A 13,599-nucleotide genomic window follows, 5' to 3' on the forward strand; every position below is an offset into this window, starting at 1 on the left:
TTTTTTTCAAACTTACATTTGATTGTTGAAATTCATAGTAAATAACCATACAGATGTAAATAACTCTGTTGAAATTCAGGGCCCTATATAAACATATATATGTTTATATAGGGCCTTGTTGAAATTGAGCTTGCGCCCTCTAACGGCTAAGTACTTACACTCTAATTACTGAGCTAAGACCATAGAGATGTATACTAGTAACGCTAGAGGGCGTACTTCGTCAAATCGCTGTGATTACGTGGAGACCGTCCGCCATTGCTCGATAGGTATTCGCAGCCTGCCATGCGCGTACAGTACCTATGGGGCATGTACACGGATGAGCACAGAACATGACAAATTGATGACATATGAGCACGAAAGCATATGGAAAAGCAACATTGTAAATATTGCACTGGATTAAAGTTCAAATACAACAAAAATCTAGCAAAACTGAGGTCAAAAGGCCTATATAGGCCTATCTATAGCGCATAATATAGGCCGATACAGCTATAATACAGGCAAACGATTTAAAGTCCCAATTGTTTTTGCTTAGGTACAATTTCGATACATTAATATGACTTCTATTTTCTAATGATTTGGAAGAGATGAATATCAAAAATAACATTTAGGCCTAGGTCCTGATAAATAAATTTAATGTGTTTTAATATGATTTGATGTACATTAACCTAAGAAAATTCATAGGCCATATCACAGTGTCTGATGCATCTGAGACGCTGTATCGAAAAAAAAAAACACGATTGTATTTTTATAGTTCATAGTTTCCTAATTACTATTATGCTGATTGCTGATAATTTATTTCTTCACTTTAGATAATTGTTATAATTCATTTTCCATATATATCTACACAATAGGGCCTATAATAACTCGATCCCTTTTCCCCATGTCTTACACGCTGATGTAAACCAACATCACAAAAACTCGCGAATCATAAAATGACTTTTTATTGATATTTGGAAATGATTTACGCATTGATTCAGTTAAAAATTGATGATTTAGATTTCCTTTGCTGGCAACCATCCCATCATATTTATAAATATGTATATAAAAGTATACTTTCTTACTTGCGATCAATGTATAGAAAAGTTTGTTGACAGCAAAATTTGCATATCAAATGCGCGCATGCAGTCGTACACTTTTGCAATGTACAGGAGGCCTAATGGGGGGTTGGATGTTTATGTACAGTGTTATTGCCTTGCAAACATTTTAAAACTTCGGAGAGTAAACAAATCACAATGCGCAAAACAATTTTACTTTGATTTTCTGGAAAGTATAGACTTGATTCTCCCCGGCTGAAAATATGCTGATCGGCAAACTGGCTGAAATATTTTGTTTATCGCCGTTGTTTCTGATCCTATAATGATTGGACCAATATCATGTGAACAAATCAAGGATAGAATAATAAGGAGAGGAAGAAGGGGGGGCGGGATTATGATATATAATTTGTATTATACTATAAAGAATATTATTACTACTGCAAGAGTGTATAAAACTAATATCATGAAAGACATCAATGCAAACTTATCATAATTATGAAAACGGTTGCAAAATTGTGAGTACTAAAACCAAACATAATTATGAAACAATAATATTGCAAAAGTGACAATACTTGGAATAAGATATTAAAAATCCTAATTTAATCTCAAATTTGATACCTGCCTTGAAATTGTGTTAATTAACTGTGTCTGTGTCGCTTGAATAAATGAACTTTATGGCAAATATTTGTAAGCACTGGCACCGGCCTAACATATAAACAGATAAACACGCGTTTTGAATATCCAGTTTTGTTTTTCATTTTAAAAGTATAACTGAATTTGATTTTCTAGTTTTCTTCCTTTAATGTCATTTGCTGGCCTATGGACCTGAGTTTGATTATTCGATCAGTTTTTTTTAAATAAGATTTCCATGGATGAACAAAATTATTATATTATGTTACGGCGTCGCGGAATGATTTTGAAAGTGATGGGGTGCATAAAATCACAATCATTTATTATGTGTAATGTTCATTTTCATTTCAGGGAGGGGTCCGGTCGCGCCCCCTGTATTTTATTTTGATCAGTATGTTAAAGCGAATTTGCTTAGGTGTGTTTGTTATTTTAATTGCACACACGGCCCCTAAAAAGCGAATTAAAAAAAATCTAACTTAAAGTGAAGGGAATTAAAACTGTCATTTTTGAAAAGTTTGAACAAATTAGGCTATATTCTCGACATTTTAAATCAATATTTTATTTTCGGGCCATATAGGCCTGCAGATTTTGGGGAATTTATTATGTTCCTATAAGAACAAAATCAGCACGTTCACCAAATAACACAAATTTCAACATTGATGGTGTAACGGGAGGCTCACCAAGAACAATAATGAGATGCCCTTTAATAGCGCATGTAGATCAAAACACTAACTTATACAGAATTATTGTACAACTTAATATATATATTTGTGTGAAAAGCTTTGCATTAGTTCAGTAATTATATTTGCATCCGTATGATTTCTTTTGTTCTCTTTTTCTTTCCTGTAATACATATAATTATGTACGCGTATCAGAATAAGTCTACTATACTTTTTTCATTTCCAAGGGGGATCCACACTTTACAAGCTTTGCTTTTTAGTGGATCCCCCTCATTTCCATTTATGCTCTATATTATACTGTTTTTTCTGTTTTTTTTTTTTTTACGAAGTAAGAATGCCCTTCTGTAAAATTGTACTTGATTTGTATTACTTTATATTACCTTGTATTATGTTTTTTGAATGGAAATGAAATAAAAGAATTGAATTGAATTGAAAATTGAATATAAAAATGATAGGCCTATATTTCATACAAATTAAAGCAAGTTACATATCATGTAGGCCTATATAGAAATTACAAAATTATATCCAACATAAACATAGAATCAAAGGACGTAAATGTGGGAAGGATGGAAGGAGGACGATGCAGTTAAAGGTAGGGAAATCCAAAGAAGGGCTAATTCACTGCAGTCTTTTGAATTAATTATTTTTATATGATTGTTTATATGATAGCAGTGGCGTACCTAGGATTTTCCACAGGGGGGGCAAAATCGGTCGCCAAAAAATTTGACAAGCAAAAAAAAAAAAAAAAAAAAAAAAAAAGGTTTTCAATTAGGTCCTCAAGGTCCTCAAGAAACTCGTCAGGGGGGGCAGGTATATGTCTTTTGTATGGGTTGTGACTCGTCAGGGGGGGGGGGGGGGCAGAGTGCCCCCCCTGCCCCCCCCCCCCCCCGTAGGTACCCCAGGACCAAAATCCAATTGAAACCAGTTGGATTTCCAACTGGTTTCAATTGGTTTCAATTGGTTTCAACTGGTTTCAATTGGTTTTAACTGGAATTTAACAATTTCCAGTTGAAACCAATTGAAACCAGTTGGGCAACTGGAAATCCTAACTGGAACCAGTTGGGTAACTGGAAATGACTTCCAATTGGGAATGATTTCTAACTGGAACCAGTTGAGTAACTGGAAATCCCAACTGGAACCAGTTGGGCAACTGGAAATCCTAACTGGAACCAGTTGGGTAACTGGAAATGACTTCCAATTGGAAATGATTTCTTACTGGAACTAGTAATTGAGTAACTGGAAATCCCAACTGGAACCAGTTGGGCAACTGGAAATCCTAACTGGAACCAGTTGGGTAACTGGAAATGACTTCCAATTGGAAATGATTTCTAACTGGAACCAGTTGGGCAACTGGAAATCCTAACTGGAACCAGTTGGGTAACTGGAAATGACTTCCAACTGGAAATGATTTCTAACTGGAACCAGTTGAGTAACTGGAAATCCCAACTGGAACCAGTTGGGCAACTGGAAATCCTAACTGGAACCAGTTGGGTAACTGGAAATGACTTCCAATTGGAAATGATTTCTTACTGGAACCAGTTGAGTAACTGGAAATCCCAACTGGAACCAGTTGGGCAACTGGAAATCCTAACTGGAACCAGTTGGGTAACTGGAAATGACTTCCAATTGGAAATGATTTCTAACTGGAACCAGTTGAGTAACTGGAAATCCCAACTGGAACCAGTTGAGCAACTGGAAATCCTAACTGGAACCAGTTGGGTAACTGGAAATGACTTCCAACTGGAAATGATTTCTAACTGGAACCAGTTGGGTAACTGGAAATCCTAACTTGAACCATTCAGTTGTGTAACTGGAAATCCTAACTGGTACCAATTGGGTAACTGAGATGACTTCTAACTGGAAAGATGGGTAACTGGAAATGAATTCTAATTGGAACCAGTTGGGTAACTGGAAATTATTTCCAATTGGTTTCCAATTGGAAATTTTCCAGTTACCCAACTGGATCCAATTGAAACCAGTTAATTTGCATATTATTTGCCAGTGTGCACAGATTAATGTTTTATGAGATTAATCATCATTAACAATGTATCTATTTAATTCTTTACAATTTCAAGTACCACACTTTTTAAAGATTAGTATTTAGAATACTTAGCAGTGAAAACCATGTTCATAAATGTTATAGATTATAATTAAAACAGATTAAAGGATAATTAGTACACCACTAACTGTTACCAAATTACATCAAATAAAAGTACATATATTTGAAGATCTTCCATATAAATATATATACATGAAAGTCTGTATTTTATCAATGCCCTTTACATTGGTATTAATAGACATATAACACTGCTTCTGTGTTGGCATGATAAATAATTACTGCAAATGCTAATTAATTTGTAACTAATTAAGTTCGTTCCAACTGGAAGTTCCAATTGGATCCAGTTGGAAACCAATTGGTTTCAACTGGTTCCAGTTGAAACCAGTTGCCTCCAATTGGTTTCAACTGGAACCAATTGAAACCAGTTGCCTCCAATTGGATTCAATTGGTTTTAATAGGGAAATTGGAACAACTGGAACCAATTGACAACAATTGCCAACTGGTTCCAGTTGCCCAATTGGTTTTAACTGGAACCAATTGGCAACTGGTTTTCAATTGGTTTTTAACTGGAACCAATTGGCAACTGGTTTTCAATTGGAACCAGTTGTTCCAATTTCCCTATTGAAAACAGTTGGCCAACTGGTTTCAATTGGTTTTGCCCTAATTGGTTTTAACTGGATTTTGGTCCTGGGACGCTAGTGTATGATAGTATATCAACATTGTTATCTATTACAGGCCTATAAACGGACAGGTAAATGCAAATTATTTAGAATTTCATCCCGAGAAATCAGGTTTTTAAAATGCCAAATTATTAGTATAATCCCCATGTAATCACTCTAATAGTGTATTGAGATGCAATTTGTCATTCATATTTTCGATTTTTATGAGGTTGTGTTCTTTTATTCAAGATAAAGGCCGGAGACGGCACCCCTTTTCACAGCGTTACAACGCACGAGCTATGGGTACATCCGGGTACTTTTGCGAATCTATACCTATCGAGCAATGGCCGCCACGCTCCACACAATCACAGACGTTAAGTACGCGCGCCTATGGCGACTCCGCACTCTAGCGTAGTTAGTATACATCTCTATGGCTAAGACTGAGTCTGAGATCGAGACTGAGTGGTAAATTTTGCTGCTGAAATTTCCCCCCGCATCATCTCGGTAAGCATACTGAAATTTATCGTATCATTCTTAATAATGATATAAATAGAAGAATTGTTTATTACAGTTGGAGATGATGAGTGATGATGAAATTATGTCAGAAATTTGCGGTTACTCGCACTCTTCTCTACTGACTACTCTAACGTTAGGTTCTTTTCTAGATTTTGCGAGGAATGTAATTGTAAACAAACCTTGCACGCGCTCACGTCACGATTTGGCTAATGTGCGATTTGGATACGTTCATCACGAAAATGTGAATTTAACGATTTATTCGCGTGCATTAGAAATAACGCGCATTGAAAATACCAATTGATAATATGAAGAGCCCCCCCCCCCCCCCCCATTTCTGTGTTCGCGCTTCGCTACAAATTCAACTAAAGTCTGAAGATTAAGCATGAATTTATTTTAAAAATTAAAATTTCAACAAAAAATATCAGTTGAGGGAGGCGCGATAGCTCAGTCGGTAGAGCGGGGGTTTCGGATTCCGGTGACCCGGGTTCGATTCCCAAGTGGTGCGCTAGTGCCCTTTGGTAAGGCATTTATCCTCATTACCAGGTCCCTCGGAGAGGACCTTAAGCCGTTGGTCCCCTGGTTGCTTGCTCACAGGCATTCGTGCTTTCTTAGCAGTCAGGTAAAACAACCTCGGTATAACAGTTGATATTTTAGCTTAATAATCATAATGAGTTTGTTGGTGTGCCAGGGCCCAGGCCCCAGCCCAGACCCACTCATTCAATGAACAAGGTTATGATATAACCTTGGGCCTGTTGCATGACGAGATGAGCGATACGTAGGAACGTCATAGGACCATTCTTCCGAGATAGGAAGATTGGCGACAAATCAGCGCTTTCCGTTTCACGAAGGCAATTTTGTCTTTCAAGTCCGCGACATCGTTTGATATCGATAGTATCGGAAAAATATTTAGTCTTCATCGTCACCTGAACCTTTTATTTTATTTGACGACTTTTCATAAAATCATATATTTCAATAAAAGGGGATCAAATAATGTTTTATTTATTACCGATTGTAGAATTGATGTATGGAGCGTACTTTATGAGGTAAAAACAGAAAAAACTTTCAAGATTCACAAACATAGGCCTAACTGGATAAAATCGAAATTTTCATTATTTTCTTTATTTAGAACACGGTGTCCTTTTAGAGACACCTTTCATTGATATTTCAACGAAATAGACCCTTGTCCGACATAAAAATTGATTTAACTAAGTAATTTCGACATTTTATTAGTTCAATATACTGATTTTTTATTGAATACATATACTGTATATAATGATGATTTTGCAAATTATGCGTTAATAAGTTATCTGTTGAGGTAAAAATAGGGTTTGAATGGAGTAAACAAAATCAACAGTGTCTGATTGTATGAGACTAAAATGGAAAATATGAGAGGCTGCCTGTGAAAAATTTAATTTATTTATTTTATTTGTCAGATATAACGCAAGAAATACAAATATGAGTGTTTAGGGTATAAACATACCAGTTGCATGATGAGTAACAGAAGACAAGGAAAATATGCAAACATGTCCAAGTGGATAAAGTAGTGCTTTGCAATAACAATTAAAACATAGAAAAAGGTGTGCAATCCGCAATGGAAAAAATACTATTTACAGAAATAATGCTAAATATTACAATGATCATAAACGTTGGTCATCTCTAAAGTCAATGACTTAATTTATGGAAGCTTATATAAGAATATAAGGTTTAAGAATATAAAAAATATATATGTTCAACATTTCAAAGTTGAGGAGTATAGATACTACATTATTGCTTTAACATTACATAGGGGCCGAAAAGGGCCTACCCTACGATTTAAATGCGCCTCTTCGTATGGACTTTCCATAATCTTTTCTTTAATGAACTAGCTTATCTTCATTTGTAATAATTGTGATGGATTCGTAAGCTATAGGCCTAATCTGTATCTTAAATTCAATGAGCTATTTTGTTACTGCAGATTTTTTGTTTTGTTTCACTGTTTCACATCTCCAGTTAGCCCAAATCCGACAATTATTTTTTATTGATTAAAATTAATCTCGGCAAAAAAAATAATTATAATGAAAATGAAATAAAAATAAATGAATGATTTACCATGTTTAACATTTTAGTTTTGTATCGTGTTTTTTTTTGCTGAACGTTATAAACACGTTTTTACCTTACATAATTTATTTTAAAGAAATTTGTTTTCATGTTGTTTAATTATCTATAATGAGAAAGCATGAGGGTCAGAGAGATAGTGCCACCCATTTCGATATTTCAAAAAAAAAATAATGGAAATGGTGTGGGGATAGGACGGAGAATAAAAGAAAAAATATTTATAAAAATATTTGGGCCTACATTACCCCCGGACATAATGCCCGGAGAAGTTAAAATGACATTTGTTTTTGGTCGTCTTGCCGTGCAAACAGACGACCTAAAATTGATGACAACTAGCCCCCATATAAAAAATAACTTAGGCCAAAAATGTTTAAAGGTGATATGTCAGTGTGGCTTGCCGTAAACGCATTTTCTCTCAATGCCGAAGGTGGCGGGCGGTGTGCAAAGAAGATCATGCCTACGTAGGACATGTCTGGAGGTGTCTTTCCAAGGACCATTCTTCGTATCGCCCAAATCGGCTTTGTGAAACAGTTGAGCGATATCTCGTTCTTACGTAGAATGGTTCTACGAAAGACCCTTTCATGCAACAGGCCCCTTGTTCTCTGTTATATCTCCATGTGTGGCAAAATAAGGGTAGCAATGTTTGGCTTATTTTCTCTTTTTCTTTGGGACAAATGCTTGATTTTTTTACACCGACAGTTTCAATTACACCTTTTCATCATACAACTTGGCTCTTAAGTAAATTTGATTCTTTAAATTATTTTTTTCTTAATTAAAAATAGAGATTGAAAAATGAAAATTTTCTTGCCATATTACTTTCCACCAATAGAGGGCGTACACAAAAATATGCCAAAAATTCAAGTTTTTGAGCGCTCTAGTGAATACAAAAATTATTCCCAAGTTACTAATGAAAAATAAATTGCAACTGTATGGAAATTAGTAATTTTGGTCACAAAAGTGATATTTTAATGATTTTTTAAAGTGTGTGCTCTGACACAGCATTGGCATGCCATAGTCCTACCTGTAGATTCCCCACAGGCAGGATGGTTGAAGTGAACAAGTGCCCAGACCCAGGCCTTATCAGGACAGTAGAGGCGCACGGCCAATATGGGAGACTCTCCAATAGGGGAAACAATCTCCCACATTGGAGACTTGCAACAACACCAACAAAAGCATGATTTTTTCCACCCAAAATTTTGTCTCACTGAGGTCTGAAGCCCATTTGTTTTGTGTGTGATTGACAACAAAAATCCTTATCAAAACAAAAGTAGATGGTGAATTTTTAAAGTAGACGGTGAAAAGGGGTAATTTTTCATGAGGAATCTGCTTATCACATTTTTATTTGCCGCCAAGTTAATCCTTTTGCAGCAAATGTAAACAAAGGAAACTGGACTCCAAAACTGGAGACTGTCTCTGAAATTGGATACCCAAATTCTTTACAAAAGTCTCTGATATTGGAGATAATCTCCCACACTGGAGACAGTCTCCAATATTGGCCGTGTGCCTCTACTGCTTATCGTGAAATTTGTCGCCTCTCTCTTTCTTCATGCTCTTCCGAGGCCGAGTTGTGTGCACTCACATGTATTGCGAGGTTAGTTTTAGTAATAGTATACTAAGTTGTGTGTGCACTCGTGTATGACTTAGTCTTGAGGACTCCATGATGATGTCTTTAAAAAAAATTTTGACATATACATACCTGCCAACCATTCCGATTTTGGCGGAATTATACCGATTTTTCGACCTCCATTCCGAATTCCGAATTTTAAAACCAAAATTCCGATTTTTGGGTTAATCAATATAGTGTTGAAATTATTGAAACGGCTGTATAATGCGACTAACACATGCACGGCTGTAAGATGCGACTAACGCATAAACAACTGGAGCGCACGGCTACGCAAATGTGCTAGCTACACGATATACACAGAGAGCGACTTTAAACGGCGCGCGAACACTGCTAAGTGCGCAGTTCCATTGCAAATACATGTGAAAATTAACGAGCATACACACAACGGCAGCACTTAGGGCGCTACATTTTGAGGTGTTGTCATTAGCGTTGACTTCCGGAAAAAAATGGCGGCTGACATTGGCTAGCGAAAGAGCCAGTTTTTAGTGAGGACATGTTTTCACAATCCACGAACATCAGAAAAACCGTGAAAAACTAACCTTTTTAGACCCCTTGTTTCCTAACTACTATGTTAAGAATCACCGATGGTGATATTTTTGACGCGAAACATGGTGATTTAGGTAAGAAAATTTCACTTTTTATTTGAGGTTTTTGCCCATGTCGCCGGATGATTTTGTAGTGTGGGAGTGAGTTAGTGATGTAGCGTACATATCTAGAGTGTGTTGGTGATTACAGTGGTATATCACTGAGTCTGCTGATGATATGAACGGCAGGTCGTTGAACACTGGCCCCCGCCCGGCCGCGTACCGGCGCAATTAAGTTAGATCTATCCCTACGCAATTGTAACATAATTGTCAATTTTTTGAGGAAGAAAGTTGATCAACTTTCGATCTCGGGTTGAGCCTTCGGAGCCGAACGCCAAATCTACTTTACTTGCTTCGCTTGCCTAAACTCCCGGCGCCCGCCCAGTGGCTGTGCCTCAGCCTCTCCGTCTTACCGGCGCACCGCAAGTGCAGTGGTGGGTGCGGGTCGGGTGCATGCAGCCGTTAGTTTCGGCTCCGTTTTTGTCATGGTTGAAAATCTGCTTTCTTCTAGTTCTACCAACAAGCACTTATCCAATGTAGGTTATGATATAACCTTGTCCTCAGTCAGTAACCCCTGTGTGGTGAAATAACATGAATAAGATAATGTCAATGTTTGGCTTATTTTCTCTTGATGCATGATTGATAGGCTGGATAATAAATGTTTGATTTTTTGGCTTGTCACTGTTTATTACAGTAGGGATAACAAATATAAATTCATCATAAAATCTTGAAATTATTTTTTGTCTAATTAAAAATAGAATGTGTGGAGATGAAGATCTGCATCAATCTCACTTTCCACCAATAGAGGGCCTCACAAAAATATGCTCAAAATTAAAGTTTTTAGAGAGCTCTGATGAACAAGAAAAATTATCCCTAAGTCTATATAGATTTGAATGAAAACATATCACACCTGAATGAAACTGGGTGGTTTTTGTCACAAAAGTGATATTTTAAAGACCTTTTTTAAATGTTTAATTGATAAATAAAGGTAGACTCTACATTTAGGTCATCCTCTGGTGTGGTAATGAGGGTAAATTTGCTTAAGGGAAATGCTACTTTTACATGCTGAAAATGCCAAGAGGCCCCTTCCGTTGGAGCGGGCCGGACCGGACACCCGCTCGGCGCCCTCGGAACTTTGATACTGATTTTTTATTATCAAAGGTTGGCAGGTATGCATATATGTATGGTCAGTTCCCCCATGTCTGCGCGGTCTCCCAAGTCTGCGCACCCGCATATCTGCGCGATTCTAGTAAAAGAAGATGCGCAACGAGCACGAACTTTACACATGCAATACATAGACAGGTATTCATAAAAAAATCTGACTCAAAATGGTGGAAAAATAATGAATTCAGGGCATTTCATGTGACGGCCTCAAAATGCAGCCTTTGTCATCAAAATCCCCAAATCGTGTGCAAAGTGAATGAGTGCACAGACATGGGGTACCATTTTTTTTTTCAATCTGAAAATGACTGCCCAAAGGTTTTTTCAAGAAAATCTTATATTTTCTTTCATTTTTAATGAGAAATTTGGTACACTACCTCTTAATAATTTAAGGAACACTATTAACCAAAAGATTTTGTGAAATAAGAAGAAATTCATGTTAAATCTTAACTCAAATTGGTAGGTGCGCAGACTTGGGGCCCACCATCATACTTCTTCATCATTGGAGTCTTGTGATTTTTAATAAAAAAGATGGATTTCCGTTACGGAAATCCATCTGTGTTTACATGGCTCTCTTATTTATATATGGGAGGGGATTCAAGACTCCAATGATGAAGAAGTATATATGTCAAATTGTTTTTTAAAGACATGGAGTCCTCAAGACTAGGATGATTAACGTTAGCCAGGAGGCTCCTAAGTAGAGAGTAAAAATCATTAACAAACGTGTGCTTACTCTCCATGGAGCCACTCATCCTTGAGAATCATAAAAAAGACTTGAGTTTATTTTGCTGTCTTTTTTTATTGCTTTTATTCCCCCCCCCCCAAAAAAAAAAAAATACAAACAAACATTACACAAACACACAACATAATTCATGACAGCCATTTTTCAATTTTGGTGAGCCATTAAAGATGCCAGGGGCCAATTGCATAAAAGGTCTTTGCAAGAACCGTCTTTCGTGTCGCCCATTTATAACGATGCGCCATGTAAAACGCATTTCAAATAAATTACCTGCAAACATATTTTATTCATTTGTTAAAGTAAACAAAATCTTTGTTTATAAGATGATGTGATATATCATGAAATTGTATACCAATTGACTTAAATGCTAGGTAACAAATTTTATTTGTTTATCATACATTTCAGAAATATCCCACATATAGCGTGCAGCGCATCATAAAAGATGGGCGACACAAAAGACTGTCCTTGGAAAGACCTTTTCGTGCAATCAGCCCCAAAGAGATTTTTATAATCCATAAAAAGAGGATGAAATATCATAATTTGCATCAATTTTATATATATTTTACTGGTCATGTCGGTCCAGTAAATCTGGCTATTTTTGAAAAGTTATTGACCTGACAGCAATTTTTACTGGCCTGGGACTATCAGACCTGTGCCAGTGTCGCGCGCTGGATATATTTAGCGGTCTGTCGACAGAGAATTTTCTTTTGGATAACAGCACAACTATATACAGTATATCTGGATCTGGATGTGTGCAGTACAGGACCGTTTTGATATAGCGTTCCGGGTGAACCAGGTGAGAGAGAGGGTTTATGAAGATTAGTAGAATCGGCGAAGATGGTCTTCAACAGCTGGTTTGAAGGTTGCGACTGCCTGAGAAGTTGCTATGATGGCTTGAAGATAGTTCCAGTCTACCGTTGTTTGTACAAAAAAAAAGAGTTCTTATATTGATCAGTATTGAAATTCTTTACGGTACTGCAAAACAGTTGTGATGATTTTGGACTTGCCTTTCAACTAGGTTTGTTGACTCAAACCCAGCAAATTTCTTTGCTTTTATTTGCCTCCTTTGTCTTGAAGGTCTTAGGAAATTATTAAAAGGGAGGGATGGTACAAACCCTCGACCACTTTGAAGTAGGTTGAAAGTCTTGCACATTTACTCCTTGATGCTAGCGTCGGCAGTTTAAGGTTTTCCAGCATCTTTGTCATACTACCAGGGTCTCTGGACCTGTAGATTTTCGTGATAAAGTGGGCTATTTGCATTGGACTCTTTTGAGGGCATTGATGTCTTTAAGTAAGGATCCCATACAATGGCTCTGTACTCCATGAGAGATCTTAAAGCGCCCTGCAATTGACAAATCATGGGGAAATTGAATCAATAATAAATTTGCAAAAGGCCAATTGACTTGTATAATATAATCCGTCCGTCATGAGCGCCCGTCAGACTAATGCGATAAAAGTTCGGACAGCAAAAATTTGACCGAACCCGTGATGGTTATTTACTTTGGGTCGTCGCAGTTCTAGTTTCCAACAATCCTAATTCCTAGACTCTTAGCAGGTCTCTTGATTGCTAAACCAAAATAAATAACCTCTGAATTTGTGAAGTCACATGTTTCAAAGTGAAAACACGCAGTTTACTTCTCCCTTGTAAAAAAGTACCATACAGTACCATGGTATACTATGGTATTACCATAGTAATACTATGGTAATACCATAGTATACCATGGTACTGTATGGTACTTTTTTACAAGGGCTGGTTGGTTAGTCTACTAACTATTGCTATCCTATATTAGACCTCCCAGACATGCCAGCGTCTATTACA

Source organism: Lytechinus pictus, chromosome 7, assembly GCF_037042905.1.
Source record: "Lytechinus pictus isolate F3 Inbred chromosome 7, Lp3.0, whole genome shotgun sequence".
Classification (NCBI taxonomy): domain Eukaryota; kingdom Metazoa; phylum Echinodermata; class Echinoidea; order Temnopleuroida; family Toxopneustidae; genus Lytechinus; species Lytechinus pictus.